We start from the raw sequence: 15,794 nt of genomic DNA on the forward strand, positions 1-15,794 counted from the left end.
TTGGAAAAGTCCCCAAATAGATTTGTTATTGCAGATGAGTGTCAGGCTGTCTTTCATGTTTGATTTTCATAAATGCTTGCCTTCAGCCTTACCCTAAAAACATTCAAGAAGGTGACTTCTTTTGCCTACTTCTTTCTTTCACAGAGGTGATGCTCGATCAGTTTCCCACTGGAGGCTTTTTGAGGAGCACTTTTGTGTGTCTCACCGTTCTGAAACACTGCTATTTCAGTCCTGTGCTCAGCAGTGGTTCTGGGTGAATTGCTTGCTGTTGTTATATTTGACCAGAGAGGCTGAAAATTGTTGAGTCTAGCTCATGGTATATTAGGATCCTTCCAAGCTCCTGAAAAAGCGCATGGCTTTGCAAAATGCTCAAATGCTGTGTGTCACTGGGGATTGCCCTCACCTCTAATTCTTTTGGTGATGGGTATTGGGTTTTTCCCCTTACAGTTTAGCTAAAGCTCCTGATCTTGAAGCTCGGACCCTGGTGAATCCAAAGCGGGAGGAGTCAAGTGCTTGTGTTTTGATGAGGTGATGGACACTGGTTTGATGGGTACCTCTGTCTCATTGCAGCCCCCTCAGCTGTCAGATGCGGTGATCTCCATGGTAACTCAAACCCCCAGACTCTCGACAGCAGCCTGCGAGGAGCAGCATTCAGCAGCTCAAGGGTCTCACGACCAGGTAAGCCAAAAGGAATCACCAAAAAGAGCTCACCTCTGGTGTGCCACTTCCTGTCCTGTCAGGCTTTTCCTTGGCGAAGTCACCCAGGGAGTCAGGTCTGTGCACATATGTGATGATGGACTCCTACCAGGGTTGTCACTTAAGGCTATAGCAGTCCAGCTCTCTTGAACAGAGGAATTTGACAAAAAGTCTACATTTGTTCAGGGTTGATTTTTAAGATACAGATTGAAGAAGCAAAACAAGGAAGTACTGTACAATTCTTTGAGTGGCTTTGGTGTTAAGTAATTGCTATGGTAGGAAATAACCCCAAAATATATCAGCAAGTAAGATCTTGCTGCTGTACCTACACCACTATCAGTACTGCCCGAGCTCTAACTTTAGGCCTGAGCAATCTTATTCTCCTGCAGTGGATCAGAGACAGCTTCTGTGTTCATGTAACATTCATTGGTTCTCTGCAGCATTTTCCGATTGCTGCTGTGCTCTTTCCACCTGAGTTTCTGTGCTGATAGCAGCATGTGGGCATTCTGGTTAACATCTTATGAAGGTACAACATTCTTCCTCTTTTTTTGTGAATAATGGAGAAGAGCAAGGTCTTTGCTATTTTGGGAAAACAGTGTGCTATTCCAGCACCACTGATACTGTGGCCTGAGGTATCTCTGGTCTTATGCATGTGTGGGAAGTTTGTTACTCCCTTTTGGTGTCAGGCTTCACTGTCATTTATATTGAACTGCTTCTATGCCATTAAGATTATACGTATTTTGGAAGTCTGTGGCTTCTGTGCACTGTTTTCTGGGTACTGCATTGTTTCTTGCTTGCTACACAAGTCCACTTAGCTGAAATACACTGTTCCAACCATACAGACAAATCCATATTATTCTGGATAACAATTTTGCAGTCTTTACTGACCAGTTTGACAATTCCTGTGCCATTACTGCTATCAACAGTATTTACTTTCATATCATTGCTGATACTCTTAAATAGTGTTGAGTGATGATTTTACAATGGGTGATTTTATTGAAGGAATGTAGAGCACTTTTTCAATTATTATTTCTTAACAGCTACTTATTCATATCTATATCTTAATCCCATTTGATGATACTGATAATAAGTTCTTACTCTGAGTTCTGGCTGTAAGGTGAATGCCGTTCAAAAGTCTGTGGGTTTCATTTATGAAATAACTTCTGCTGACCAGAGTTAGTAATTGTATCAGATGATTAAATAAAATTCTTGATTTTATTTAGCAAGTTTCTATAAGATGGTGTTGACTGGCATCAGTTTTGTTCATGTCATTTCCCAGTGAATTTATCCTTTATAAGTTCAGTGGTTATTTTGCCTGAGATTAGTAATGGCATAAAGCTCTATAATTACTGAGATCATACTGCTTACCATCCTCAACTATTAGCAGAAAATACTAGCACTCTTACTGAATTTCTCTGGTGCTCCAGAATGTATTGAAAATTAGCATAATTGAAATGATCCTCCCACAAATATTTTTAAGACTCTTAAAGCACAAATTACTGCAGTGTACTAATTTAAAGTTGTCTTTTAGCATTGGCTTTGGTTACCAACAACCTCCTTATCTCTAAAAATGCTTTTCTTCTACTTAGATGAAAGTATACGTTTCTTGTTTGGGGTTTTTTGTGTAGTGTGTTTGTATTCCTTTAAAACATGAATCCCAAGTTGGAGGTCTTGTACTGCCACATCTTCCTATTACAATTAATTTCATTTTTAAAGTCTATTCTATATTTCAAGCTAATTGCACTCTTAACCCAGAATGGCAGCATGATTTTTTTGCCACAGATTGCCTTTTTTGGGCTATTTAATCATTACCTTTGGTCCCTTGTGGCAGTGAGGTAGGGAGAGCTCTCCACATTTTTAACCTTGTACTTTCTCCCAAGTGCAAATTTTTTTCCCTAGTTTACTGGGCTAATGAACTTCTATGCTTTCTATTAACTAATTTTTTCAAATACCAAAATGATAATTACACTCTGAGCCTGTGCATTCAGTATGTATTCTAGCAATAAAATTTGGGAGTGCCTGATGAGTTACTACCGACTGCATGGCATTTCTAGCTTATTTCTCTCAGATGAACTTTCTTCACAGTTCTGTTCATGTTTCACAAATGCATACTTAGGCCGATCATCCAGTTCTCTGATATGGTTTGGTCGTTTGCTTTATCTCAGATTGCCAACAGGATGTATATCTGGGATCTGCTAGCATGTTATCGATATGAATTAAAGACCTTGACTCCTGAATTACCAGTAATTTTGAGGAATAGTGATGCTTATAATGTCGAATACCATCTTCTATACCCTTTGTCTGGCTCTTAATGGGTATGTCCTCAGCAGTTACAATGATAATTGTTGATAACTTTTGTTGATATGATAGGTGTGACAATGGTAAGAGGTCAACTTTATCAGGATCATGTGGGATATGTTGTATGAATGCACAGGGAGTTAAAGTATTTTGGCTGGAAAACCTTGTGGAAAAGCAAGATAAAGCGAAGAGATGAGGCAAAATTAGATGTCAAAAAATGAAAGGTTGGGGAAATTCAGTTTGAAAAAGTAGGAGAAGTAGGTGTATGCACACGATACCTAGGAAGAAACAGGTCACCTTTTCCTAGTTTTATGTTTCTTGTATGAATTAGTTACTTTGAATTTAAGAACAAAATGGATAGGATGTAGTGGAAGGTACTTCAAATGTATCAGCATAACAACAGCTTTCTGTTGTTCGAAGAGCTTGGGAGAAGTGCAGTTCAGGAATGTCATGATTGAAATGTGGTAGTGCAAGTTGTGACTGTTGGTAGAAGTGCAGAGGCACAGATGAATATAAGAAAAGGTTCATTATTTTTTTAAGAGTTTCCAGAAAAGTATTTTTTCAGAAGCATTCATTTGGTGTCATTGAGAAGAATGTTCCATTATCCATAAGTTAGCATCAGCATTCTTTATTTTGAGGAAATACCTATCTTCTTGTTGCATAAGAGGAACACTGCATTTTATACAAAGAAATGAACAGAAACTATAAACAAAAAGTTTGCTTGCAAATGCATGATTCAGAAAAGTACCATAATACCCCCATATATTTTTTTTACAGTTACCAATTTTTTTTAATTTTTAAAATTTATTTAGAACTTTAAAAGCGATATTGCACGGGCATAAGGTACAGAGACTTTCTGTATGCTAAGTAAATTTGGTGGCAACTGATCCCACCAAATAATTTTATTGGTCAGTTAGATTTATGGACTAAAAAATCAAACTGCTTTTAAACAATATCCTTTAAAATTCTGAGGTTAAATTAACAAACTCTGTATTGATTTTGTTTTCTAACATTGTTTTTTAAGTGTTGCCATCAAATAATATTGCACCTGTGGGTGTACACATAAACTATTTATTCATAGAGTCGTGATTCTTAAAAGTCTAATGGCATCATAACTGTTCACTGAAAAACAGTTAAATGTTGTAATAATATTTTTTAAATAAGCATATTTTAAGATAACGTGAACATTCTTTAAATTTGCAGCTGTTTCATGGCTGAAGTAGAGCTTTATTTGTCTATTCCTTGGTATTTCTCTTGCTACTTGGTGAATCATGGTTAACTGAACTCTGATTTTATTAATGAAATTAATGAAATATTAATTAGTACTGTTTGGGCTATCAACCAAGTCAGAAAAAAGTATATATAGCTAGAATATGGACCTATGTACTTTACATTGTGGTAGAGAGATGGAACTACTATTCCAGTCATGGGTAGCTTCTGAAATACTTGCTTTGAGCCTTTCTCCTACACAGTACAGTTTTAAACTACTGCTAGTGGAATAAAATTATTACGCTGCTTTTTTAAAATCTTTTGTTTTTAACACAACTGAGGTTTCAAGGAAGGTTTTTGATGATAGTAAGAGGATGCTAGCATTCCAAAATGAGGTGGCAAAATGCCTTATCCTTTGATTTTTAAATTAAGCTGGTGATTACTGAAGGCATAGTTCAGACCTTGTAGGACTGAACTGTGATAATTCCATACTCTACTATTTGGTTTGTAGAGCACATTATGATACCACATTCACTGTGCCAGTCACTTGAAAGTGCTCATAAGAGATATGCAAAGTGAGAAAAGGCAATTTTTGTTGTAATCATGAATAAGTATGTATTTAGTTCAGCTGGAGCGCCAGCTGAAGTGAAAGGTTCATACCTTCATGAGCAAACACTGTGCCACAAGGAGGGGGAAATGGAGCTCTGCCTTGCCCAAAACTGCTCCTCTGAGTTTACCCAGCAAAGACTTCACACAGGTCATCAGTGCTTTTTCATCCACCCAAAGTCTGCTTAACTTGTCTGGGCAGAGCTGCAGAGATATGCCCAGGTCAGTGAACTCAGCTGAGGCTGCAGCACTCTCGGGGAGCTCAGGTATTTATTTCTTCGGGCAGGTACTGTGCACACAGTGTGTTTGTAGCACATTCCAGAGACACTGTGCCTTCTGTGACCTGCCTCTAACGAGGGACTGTGTATGTGCAGTAAATTGGCTGCTTCCAAAACAGAGCTAGGACAGTTTTCCTCTGAAAACAAATAGAGTTTCCTCCTTTTTAAAGGTTGATTCAAACAAAGCTTTTCTTTTAAACTGAATTATTTTACCACATCATGGTGTAGAAATGGAATTACTACAGACTGTCTAGTTAAATATGTTCCTGAATAATTTGAATGTCTCATGCAGCCATCCCACACAGAAACAGGGCAGGTAATATAAGTGTTTTTTCAATAAGCAGTTAATTAAGCCTTGGAGATGTACAAGATCTGTATTTCCATTTACATTTTTTATGACTTTGTTCCTATCTGAACTGCTTTGATTTAATTGAAGATTAATATAATTGATGGATAAACATACTGTTAGATAGTACATGCTAAAAATCTGTGCCCAATATACAGGTTAGCATCAGTTAATTTCAGAAGAAATTCCGTCTTCAAGCAGCCTGTGAACATTTTCACCTGGTATTTTGCTGTCTAGTCTTCATTCTAAATGCTGTCAATTAAGAAAAATAAAATTATTCTTTTTTCTCAAAAGTTTACTTAATGTAGTGGTGAAAGTTAAGGTGTAGTTCTTTGGTGTAAACTGGAGGTATTTCAGATGTAATAAATCAGAATGGATTTGCAAACATGGTCATCATTGATACTGTGTTTTTACTTCAGCACTGAGGTCGCAGGTTCATACTTGGCTTTGTAATCAAGGACCTTGGTCCAAGCTTGGTTTTTTTTTCACAAATGTGAATACAACGATTAATAAAGTTGTTGTAATGGCATATTTGGAGAGTGACTGATCACCGCAGAAAAAGCTGAGGTGATTTAAGGTATCACAGTGCCCGCAGGCTGAGCTGCAAAAGCAGAGCATTCAAGTCCCCTGGCTGCTTTAGTGCAAAGTCCATTCCCAGCCAGCTCTTGCTGAAGTCTCTTAAAATGACCAGGATGTTCCGACTTCAAAGACTGCAATGAGAGATCAGTCAATCCAGCTCTGGTTCAGCTGCCAGGGACAGTAAACTCCAGGTAAGGAGCAGAGGCAAACAGCTGCAGCACACCTGGTTTCACACCAGTGCCACCATTTGTTCAGTAGGTCTCTGAATAGGCTTTTGTTGACTTTTCCATAGCCTCTGAATAATCTCTGCTGTGTTCAGACCTTCAAGTGTGAGATGGCTGCCCAGGGTTGTATGGTGCTGTATCTTCTAATAAATGATTCTGGGGATTGGGTTAATATGAATGGCAGCTACTCAGCAAATATTGAGGGAACAGGAAAGGCACTCCTCTGAACATCTCTGTTGTAGGAGAATAAAGTGGGTTTGTAATTTTTATTTTATCTGAAATGGTTAACATTTTTTATTGGTTGCTCTGTGAGCTACAGTGTGATTTAGCAAGCATCCCAAATGTCTGTAACATGAATTGTGTTTATCGTCAACCTAAATCAGTTTAAATAAGCTTTGTTCAACTGATGCATGCACAAATTAATTTCCCTTTTATCTAACCAGCTTGCAGTCCTAATAAACAGAATAATCAATCATGGCTGCCTTCATCTATAGCATGATTGTATATCTCTGATCAAGGAAATGTAGAATAATTTCTCTCTAGTCCCTACTTAGTTCCTTCTGTAATCAAGGTTTCTGGATATAATGATTCACCTTAATCATTTTTACATTCCCTGATAGAAAAATATTTCCTTTTTTTTTTTTTTGTTTGTCTGTTTAAAGGATGATTACATTCAGCATTGTACAACTACAGTAAATTCACGAATACAAGCCGCACTGACTATAAGCCGCATCTCTGGGTGTTGGCAAATATTTTGGTTTTTGTCCATAGATAAGCCGCACACGAATATAAGCCGCTCTGTCGTTCGCAGTGAGGACCCGCATGCAATTATTAACAGAACGGCGGGAGGGCGGGGTTTACTGGCTGAGCTAAGGCTGTGCAGGCTCGGCCCGCTAGGGGCCGCTGACGGGGCCAGGTGGTCCAGCACGGTGCTGCAGCTCGGGGCCGGCCGCCGCTGCCCCTGGGCTCGGTCACCCCGGGTCGGCGCTGCCCTGCGGTGGCAGGCAGGGACGGAGCTTCCCCTGCTCCTACGGCAGCGGCGGCGGGCGGGGACGGAGCTTTCCCGCGCCCGTGGCGCCGGCGGCGGGCAGGGACGGAGTTTCCCCGCTCCTGCCGCGGCGGCGGCGGGCGGGGACAAAGCACCCCGTCGGCTCCCCGAGCCGCGGCAATGGCTGCGCGGGGCTCCCGTCGGCTCCCCGGGCCACAGCAATGGCGGCGCGCGCTTCCCCCCCCCTCCCTGGGCCGCAGCAATGGCAGCGCGGGGCTCCCGTCGGCTCCCCGAGCCGCAGCAATGGTGGCGCCGGCTTCCCCCCCCCCTCCCCGGGCCGCAGCAATGGCGGCGCCGGCTTCCCCCCCCTCCCCGGGCCGCGGTAGGGGCGGCCCGGGGCCCCCCTCCCCTCCCCGGGCCGCGGTAGGGGCGGCCCGGGTCCCCCCCCCCCTCCCCCGGCCGCGGTAGGGCCGGCCCGGGTCCCCCCTCTCCTCCCCGAGCTGCAGCAATGGCGGCGCCGGGCCCCCCCCCCGTCTCTCCCCTGGGCTGTGGCAGAGGAGGAAAGAGAGCTCTCCCGCCTCTCTCCCCGCCCCCCGTTCTGCCTACACGGAGCCAGGCTCCACCCGCGGTGCAACAAAGTAGCGATTTGTAACAATCGCAAAATGCCGACTTTGCAGCTGCTCGGCTCAGCACTCTGGCAGGCACTTCTGAGGTTGTATTAGCCGCTCCTGATTATTAGCCGCATTTCCGGTTTAGGAGCAAAATCTTAGTCAAATTGGTGCGGCTTGTATTCGTGAAATTACTGTAATTTTAAAAGTATAAGATATTTTTGTTTCTCCGCTACACAGAAAAGAGTACCAGTCTGACTCAGAGAACTCTTTGTAAACACAGTGATAATGATACCATGCTTTGAACAGTTTGTACTGTGTACTCATCCTTTTTAGTAATAGCTGGTTTGAGGCCACTGGCATCTTTCTTACTGATTGAAGTGAGTCCAGGACTCTGGCTAGACATTTTCTCTCTTCATTGAATTATAAAGTGCCAAGCAAAACCTGAGGTTAGCTTCGTGTGAGATGCTAGAAAATGCTGAAACAATTAAAATTTCCCTTTAGGTCACTGGCCTTCAAGTAATGCTTTAACTTTTATGCTGAACTATCTGCACTATAAATCAGGTGTCTTCAATCTTTTAATTTTAATGTATAGTATTTCACACATTTAGTAATACTTTTGTCTGGATGGGCAGTTATGAAAAATATATAATATATAAAACATGACATTCGTTTACAGCCATATTTTACAGCTTCCTACTGCAATTTTGCCTTTGGTATTCAATTCTGCCTCTTGAAACTGAAAAATGCATCAAGAAAACCTTATTTTTTGGTGGTTTATCTCAAAATGTTTAGAATATGTCCCATTAAGTGCAGTTGACAATATTAGGAAAACAGCAGTCTGTATGAAGAAATATTCCTTCCATGGTAGTTACTGGGCTGCTAGGTTTGAAATACTGTTGCAGATCAAGGTAGAGCAAGGAGTTGACATTGAGATTAATCTTCTCCTCTATATTAAAAATAGAGCATCATTACACAGAAATAATAATTCCTTTACTGACACAAAAGAAGGGTGCAGTGCACCTTTTAGAATAAATATTGTAATATGGCCTTAAACAGCAGTGTGTTTTTTTTGTTCCTTATGTGACTCCATACCATGAATACAGATATTAAACTTCTTTGGTCATTTAAGGCTCAATAATTTGCTTCAAAATTTGACCTCAAATGTAAATTAATCTCATGTTTAAAAATAAATTATATCAGGTTTTAGTACAATAATAACAAGAATCTCATTTTGCACTTCTAGTTTCATACCTTTTTTTTGCCAAATTCTTTATTTTTCAAGTCAAAAGTTCAGCTGTGTTAAAATACGACAAAGTCTAAACTTGCTATCTGAAATGACATGAGGTCTTTCCAGCCATGTTTTCACAAAACATTGCCTCAAACATTTCCAAATAAATTATTTCACTCCAATATTTTTTTAATTTCCTTCTTTTAAAGAACTCTAGGTTTATGTCAAGCTGTAAATCATAGCTGGATGACTCTATTTTAAACAATTTGAGTTGATAAATCATTGTTTAGTACTAAACTGGAGAAGCTGTTTTTACTTGTAATTTATGCATACATTTGGTTTCTCTCTAGAACCTTATAAGTCTTTGTAAATTACCTGCTTTAAGAGTAAGCCCAAATCTTTCAAATTTAAACTAATTAGATAATGTTTTGGAAGTCTGTTAATATATACGGTCTTTGCCAGCTCAAAGAGCGAAAATTCTCCCCATTAAGGACATGTTAAATTATGCAAAGATGATTTAAAAGGAGAAAAGTAACAAATACTCTTTTAAATAATAACCCTAGGCCAGAGCAGCAAAAGTTAAGGAAGCAAGGCTATTTGTGGTGCCATCAGTGTGAGAATTGTGCTCTGAGGAATGGTATCAGTAGATACACTTGGTTCAGGGAAAAGTGAAAGAGGAGGAGGGAATGATCAGACAGCCCTGGCTGAGAGGCCTAAGCTTGGGGATCCTCTGAATTTCTCTTCTCCATAGAGGTTTGATTAGCTTGTGTAGCCAAAATAAATCTAAAAAAAAAAAAAAAAAGAAGGTAAAAAAGCCTTGGTATTAAGTCTGCTGTTACTGCCTATTACCAGTTTTGTGTAAATACAGATTTGCCAACATATTTTTTTCCTATAAATTAACCAATCTTTCTGTATATTAACTTTTTTCATCATAATAGTATTTTGGGAGTTTGCAAAATCTCTTTGCACGGAGTTTCCATTTATCTTGTGGATATTATTTCAATCCTTCCCCAAAGCTTTTGTGGTGCCATGTCTCTCATTCTTGCTGTGGTCATCTGTCCTGCAATCAGTGCATGCCTTTGGTTTGCATACAGGGGCTCAGATAGAGAGTATATCAGCTTCTCTGGAGTCCAGCTTCTCGGCACTTCTCTTAACTCTCAAGTCAGGTTTGGGTTAGGATTTCACAGGAGAATGAGCATTAAGAACTCATTCATAGGTAGTGGTCTGCATCATTATATTATGTTTTGTGTTCCTAATATTTTGACACAAGAATATTGGAGACAAATGAGATTGTGTTTGTATTGATTTAAACCATTGTTGCTATGCTGCAGAAGAATTGTATGTCTCTTTGAAAGAGAGAGCAAAATAGGAGTGGCCTTATTTTTGCAGGGATGGAGGAAATAAAATTTCTGATACTGTGGCAAGTCTGTAACTCCTGGAATGGATTTGTTGATGAAATCTTTCAGGTGTATGTTTTTTGCTGTGGCTTTGTCCCATTTGCTCGAGTTAACTACTAAAGTCAGCCCCAGGGGTTGTTTACATAATTGTAATAATGCTTCTCAGTGATTCTGGAGAGAGTTTAGTTGACACAGCAGATTTTATTCATTGGGTTATTTCTTAGTGTTCTGGAAACTTGCATCGTTCTCTTTATTGAACTTTTTTTTTTTTTGTCCTGGGAAGATACCAGAAGCTTAAAATGGGTGATGTTCCCTAACACCCTTGCAAATGCAGCAGCTCTCCTGTGCAGGTGTCACCTCGGAAGGCAGGTGCAGAGCTGTTTACCACAGTCAGACGTGATCGTGCCGCTCTAAATTAAATCTACCCGAGATGGTTAGCAGGGAACTAATCAAATCACTTGCACCATTTGATCTGTTCCCATCGCCTTTCATTATCAAAGCTCATTTAAACTGCTTTAAACTAGAACTGAACTGATAAAACAGATAAATTCATACATCTGTGATCAGGTTTTCCTGCTTGTTTTTTGTATTATCTGAGCCAAAAAACTAGGTATAAAACTGCTTAAAACCAGTGACAATTTATCGTATGCTGTACCTTGCATCTGAACATTTCTATAAATTTAGCCTCTCTTACTTTTGTTTTGAACAATGCAGAATAGCTTTTCATTACCATGTAGTATTTTTAACTAATATAACAGATAAAAATTAACATTTTGCCCTTAGAATTACCTCATTTCCTTATGGGTAATAGACAATATACAAGAAGTTGTTGGGGTATTGCTTAAAAAGCACTGTTACTTTTTTCCCATAGTAAGTAAACACTCAAAAGCAAAAGTCATTTCATATGAATGGTGTGTAATATCTACATAATTAATAGGCTTTTCAGCCCAGTATTGGAATAAAACCAGTCGATATTGTGTTCCCCCATCCCCAGTTGTTTTATACCAGATCAGTACAGTGAATGTTAACTAAACAGATCTGGAAGCAGGAAACAAATGGGCTATTAGGAGAATCCTTATGAACCCCTGTCTTCCCCTGCATTTGAAAAGCTAACATTTTTAGTTTTGATTTACCCATCAGTAATACTCAGTTGTCAATAATCCACCCTCAAGTCTGAATTGTGCTGTTGATCTGCAATACCTTTGATGTGGCAGCTATGGTAATTTGGCAAGTGAAGGTGAGGTAGTCACTGGGACTTGATTCCTGATCAGTTTTGCAGGCATTTTTAATGCCTTTTCATCTAATTAGTAAATCATCACTTAAATTAGGCCCACCAAGCTGAAACAGAGGTAAAAGGATGAGGTCAAGACTTAAGCAAGATGTGGTTGCTTGCTATATGTAGTACAGATAGGACTGGATTTTACAAAAGCCTGGGACTTGGGAAAGGGTTGACAGGGTGCCTCTTTTTTTCAAATTAAATTACTTACCTCTTGGAACTGACAGGACAGTTGAAATACTTCTGAATACAAAAAGATTTGGTAGTAAGGGGAGCAATTGCAAAACGGTTTTCTGTGTGCTGTGCTGAATGATGAGCTAACTTTTGAAAGATTTGAATTGAATGTTGAGCATATTGAAACTTACTCCCCTCATGTTTAAAGGGTATTTGGTTACATTAAAGGCCAAATTATGGCTTTGAATTTGCATACAGATTTTGGAAAGTAACAGCATAGCTTCCAGATGAGATGTCTTTCATACTGGAGTGCTTCCCCCAAATACTGGTGCTAGTGCACATGGTAACAAGGGAGTATTTGCTGCATTTTTGACTACTGGTCGTAGTCCATGCTGATAAAAGACAATCAGGTCTAACTCACCTTCCCTGTGAAACAGACAAACGATTGAGTTTTGGTCAGATATAGCTGTTTGTATCTATGGCAACAACACTGCAAAAAGGAGTATGGAAGCCCTGCAGATTAGAGTTAATTTCACTTTGACACAACTTCTTATTAGCAGTAATGTGCAAGAAAGAAAACTGCAGCAGGTTGACCTTTGGTTTCCTGAAGTCAAATTTATTCCCACTGACTGTGGCAGTAATACAATGACGAGCAGTATAAAATCCCAAGTCTGTAATACCATTTATTCAAAAGGCTTTGCAGGCCATACAGCAAGAAGTGCAAAACCTGGCCAGTGAGGCCACAGTGCTGTATTAAATCTACCCAGCCATGGCTGAACTCCCCACAGTGGAGTTCTACTATTCCATAAGTGTCCTGCAGCCTCCTGGGGTCACCTGCACTGTGGTGACAGCTGGGACTCTCCAGGCTTCAGCTTCTGGCTGTTCAGGCTCCACAGGGGTTTCTGCAAGGAACAAATTACAAGGCATATGAATACCATTATTGTACACTTGGACTTCATGATCCTAAAGCTCTTTTCCAACCTAAATGATTATTTTATTTCACGTACTGCTTTTAGCTCCAGATTTTCTATTGCCTACATTACCTGTAAAAATTGAATATGAATTTTTGTGTATTTTTTAATGCTATGAATATTTCCAGATTTAACCATTTACTCTTTCAATGGTAGCAGTAAATGTGACTGCTATTAAAAGTAGGTAGATCACAGTGATCATCGTATCTTTTCCTTTTTTTCTCTTTTTTATTTTATTTTACTGTCAGTTATCTAATTAATGATACTTGGGATAGAGGAAGTCAGGTATTGATTTCAGCAGATTCTCTAAACGTTGCCAGGTTTAGTCAGCTGTGTCTTGGAAATAGAAAACTGCACATTTTCAGCCACCCCAGCATAAAGATAACGTTCATTCTGAATACCCCAAAAACTAAGGAGAATTTATGAAATTTTAAAAGCATGACAAAGAAACGAGAAAAGGCAAAAATAATTGTGGGATGTGACGTAAGAAACTGTGAGCTTAGAAAGTGGACTTAAATGTATCCCTCTGCATCCCTCTTCTTCGTCCTTGTGAGCTGTGCCTTCCTTCGAGCTGAAAGCAGTGGGGTTCTCTGAGTACCTCGACACCACTGTCATGCCCCTGCTTCACTTGAGAGCAGTAAAGTCTCATCCTTTACTTTTAATAGCTCCAGTGGGTTTAGTCAAGAGCTTTAATGAAAGTTCTTTGGGAAAGAGGCTTTAGCTTCTCCTGTCAGAGAGACTTGCCATGTTGTGTGCAGCAGTTAACTACTAATACCAGCAATGAAAACAAACAGAGCAAAAAGGCAAGAATGTGTGTTTCTGCAGTTGTTGGGAAATGGATTATACTTTTGGCACTTTATTCTTGTCTACTAAGGCAGTGCTTCTGCTCTTATTTTGTCGCTTTTCTGGAAGATGAACAGAGGGAATATGGAGATCAGCAGTTGTAAAGGGAATTTTTGGTTGTCAAAGCACATGCACAAATTAGATTTCCCCTCCCCTGCTTCTGGCTATCTGCCAATTAATAATTTGAATTAAGTATCTGGAAGGTTGGGAGTGTGACGAAATCCAATCAACCTTGCATTCAAAGTCGTGGCTGGTTTTTTTTCATTGTGAAGATGAAGTGTATTGAAGTGAATTTTGAAAGTGAAGATATGTGTCATTTGATAAGGTTTACTTTATCATTTTGGGATTTTGCTTCATTTTTTTCTGTGTGTTTTGTCCAGCTAATCACCACAAAACACTGGTGAGATAAATGAATCCTAAGTGATCTATTATAAAGTGGTTTGCAGTGAGATCTAAGTAAAAAGATTAAGTTGTATTTCCCAAGGTTGCAGAGTTGGAATTGAGAATCAAATGTAATCTTTGGTAATCAGTCTTCAGCCTGAACAGTGTAGTTTTAATTATTATTTTGAATTACAAAACACATTTCATTAAGACAATATGAAGCAAGTTTGAAATATTTTCTCACCATCTCAGTGCTCAAAGGACAGTCTTATTTACAATTTCCAGTGCTGCAGGGGTTTTTCTTTCTCTTAGCACAAAAATGGCTTAGAGAATGTACAAGACCAAACGTACGAATTAGTAGCAAAGGATGATAATTCTGGATAAGACTGTTTTTCTCTCGCTGGTGGCTTGTTACGAAATTTTGTTATATTCCAAGCTTTTAAGGCAAAATTAATTGTGTAGGACATGAAAACAAATATGTTTCTTTTCAACACATTTTTAAGCTCATATAAATAGACTTTAACAATTAATTGCTCTCTGGATTAACTGTGAATTTCATTTACTACCCGACTCACTTGTGTGGTCAAGCTACATTATTTAAGGTGATAACTTAAGAATGATTGTAAAACCTGTGTGATTTTTTTTTTCTAAGAAAAGGATTTCTCTTTACTTAAGTACAGAAAAATAATTTAGTGGATATAGATCTCTTAATATATTATTCCTTTTTTTTTTTAATTATTAGATACAGCTTAGGCCTGCATTGCTGCCTGTGCACCATATTCATACTTGAGCAGAGACATTTTCAGTGGCAGGAGCAGTGCTGTAGTGGACAGAGCCATGGCAGGAGTGCTCAGGGCAGCCAGAGGATACCTGCCTGTCATCTTCCACACAGCAGAGCCAGCCGACCTTGGGCTGACTGAAGCTGATAAAACACACCTTTCCAACTGTAAATCAAGGTTACAAAACAAATCTGCAATTGAACCAGACTTCAGAATCAGACATCCTGATTTTATCCATTTGGTTCTGTCTGTTACTGCCATTTACACTAAGGTAGCATCTTATGTAGTGCTCAGGCTTAGCGGCTGAGGAGTGACACCAGCCAGAATGGACTGAAGGCTTGTCACATCTCCTTGTCCTGGAACATCCTGCTTCCACACACCAATGTCCATCCCTACCCAAAGCAGTCAGAGCTCAGGAGAAGAACAAGGCTCGACAGTGCAACCCACATCTCCTACCAGGTTGCAAGCCAGAGTGAGCACATACCTGGGGACTTCATTCTGCCTTCAGCCCTGGTCTCTGTAGCTAAGCCAACCAAACAAAAATGTGTCTGTGGTTCCAGTTATAGTTTACAGGCACAGTTCAGCTGTCCAAGAGTGTCATTTTCTCTTTTAGTATCTTATGGGACATTTATTTTCCTTTGTTGTGAGGTCAGAGAGATTAATGTGTGGCTGTAGCAAGTACCAGATACTCTTTTAAAACTGTGGAAAGTTTTCAGCAAAGTGAAGGAGAATGTCAATTCACTGTCGAAGTATAGACCAAGAAGTTTAATACTGGAAGATGTAATTTGAACATCAGACAGAGCAGTTTTCCCATGAGTCCCTAATAGAGACAGAAAACAATGTTCTTTCAAGAATTTTGCTACAGCGCTGTACTAAAATTATAAAGTTGTTCCAAGTGACAGAAAAAAAG

At 39.5% G+C, this 15,794-nt stretch overlaps 1 protein-coding gene across 2 annotated transcripts in view; it reads left to right on the plus strand.

The window, feature by feature from the left end:
• The window catches only part of TBL1X (transducin beta like 1 X-linked), a 196,804-nt gene that overhangs the window by 103,229 nt on the left and 77,781 nt on the right, over positions 1-15,794 (plus strand). For both annotated transcript variants that reach the window (XM_033051951.1, XM_033051952.1), the window contains one exon: positions 571-678. The gene's annotated coding sequence lies outside the window, so the exon portion shown is untranslated. The remainder of the gene's footprint in view (positions 1-570; positions 679-15,794) is intronic.

Source organism: Catharus ustulatus, chromosome 2 (genome assembly GCF_009819885.2).
Source record: "Catharus ustulatus isolate bCatUst1 chromosome 2, bCatUst1.pri.v2, whole genome shotgun sequence".
NCBI classification, from domain to species: domain Eukaryota; kingdom Metazoa; phylum Chordata; class Aves; order Passeriformes; family Turdidae; genus Catharus; species Catharus ustulatus.